Below are 1,664 nucleotides of genomic sequence, written 5' to 3' on the forward strand. Positions count from 1 at the left end.
GGGGTCCTTTCCTGGTGCGTGGATCATCCATCCCTCCGCCGCCTCGCCCGCTAAGGATCGCTCAGAGGCCGCCGCTACGCACTCTCCCTCTCCTTTCGCTCACCCTGGAGAGACGCTTAGGACTGGGGGAGGGAGGGGGCAGGAGGGGAGGGAGGGGGGAGGAGGGAAGGGAGGGGGGAGGAGGGGAGGGAGGGGGAGGGGAGTGAGGGGGAGGAGGGGAGGGAAGGGGGAGGAGGGAAGGGAGTGAGGAGTGGAGGGAGGGAAGGAGTGAGGAGTGGAGGGAGGGAGTGTGGGGGAGGGGAAAGGGGAGAGGAAGGGAGGGAAGGAGTGAGGAGTGGAGGGAGGGAGTGTGGGGGAGGGGAGAGGGGAGAGGAAGGGAGGGCGTGAGTAAGAAGTGGAGGGACGTGAATGGAAAGGGGGACAGAAGAGTAAGCGGTGGAGGGTGATGATGGGGGTGAGGGAAAAGGAGAAGGGTGGAGAAAGGGGGTGGGGGGAGAAAGAAAGTGCAAGAGGAGAGAGAAGAGACTAGAGGAAGGAGATGAAGAAGGATGGTGGGGGGGGGGGGTGAGCCGTCCGAAGGAGGTGTCCTGCTACTCAATCTTGCAGCTTCAAGTGTTGCTTCTCGGGCTTTACGTGCTGTCGTTTCGTGACCTGGAATCGTATGCTATTCCATCTCCTGTGTTCGTTGTTTATTTCTCCTTTCCCGGTCGAAAGCTGGATGCAACGAAGCTCCATTATCTTCACCTCAGCCTAGTTTTATATAAAAATCTATTAATCAGCTGGCGAGCTCCCTTGTACCCACACATTCCACTTCGAAGCCTCTTGTCATTATCGTATTTCTACATTAATTTCGTTCTAATTTCCGTGAATGTTTCCCTATTTTCGTTTTTATATATAGAAGAAGAATCCACTGACCTCCGAATAAGTTATTTTCCGAAAACCCGAAGGCCTTTTCCGTGATACAAAGGCAGGCGGAGGCGAGGGTTCGTCCGAGATGTGAAAAATGAATACAACTCCGCCTTTGAACAACAAGCCCAGCCTAAGAGCGATTCCGTTCCATTCATTTTCCTATCAGGAAAGATACTAAAGAGAAAGAGAATAAAATACACATCTGATAGTACAACTGAAAGAAAGACTTGTATACATTTTTTTTTAACAGAATTAACTCGGTTTTAATTTTCCGAAGTGATCGAGGCGACGAGCGAGCTAACCGGGGCAGCGGGATGGCTGGCTGCGTCCGGGAGGAGATCCCTTGCACGATGACAAACGATCCTCTCTCCTGATTTGCTGCTGCTGAATAAGAAATCATCGCTTGATGGATTAATCATCAGCGCCAGCAGCAATGGCCGGCCCCGAAAGAATGGCCACGAGATACAGGAGCGAAGGCAAAGAAACCTGGCTGTGTCGGTGCGCGGGGCTCGGGGCCGACGCACCACAGGGATCATTCGCCCCGAGACCACGAGGCCGAGCAGCACTGGCGCTCTGGCTCTACAATTTGCAAAGCGAAATATTTGAAGGAACGACAAAGGATGACTCAGGAATGCTCCAAGATCATCCGGAGAAGATGTAGTTAATGGCAAATTCAAGTTTAACGCTGATCTTTACGCAAGATAAAATCCCATTAATGAAACATGAAAAAAAGATAGGCCTATTACGGGCCGTCT

The 1,664-nt window shown here is 52.3% G+C and overlaps 1 protein-coding gene across 1 annotated transcript in view; it reads right to left on the minus strand.

Annotated features, from left to right (window-relative positions):
* LOC119587143 (forkhead box protein O-like) overlaps positions 1-1,664 on the minus strand; it is a gene marked incomplete at its 5' end in the record, with an annotated part of 57,932 nt that overhangs the window by 51,046 nt on the left and 5,222 nt on the right.

Source organism: Penaeus monodon, chromosome 22 (genome assembly GCF_015228065.2).
Source record: "Penaeus monodon isolate SGIC_2016 chromosome 22, NSTDA_Pmon_1, whole genome shotgun sequence".
Classification (NCBI taxonomy): Eukaryota; Metazoa; Arthropoda; class Malacostraca; order Decapoda; family Penaeidae; genus Penaeus; species Penaeus monodon.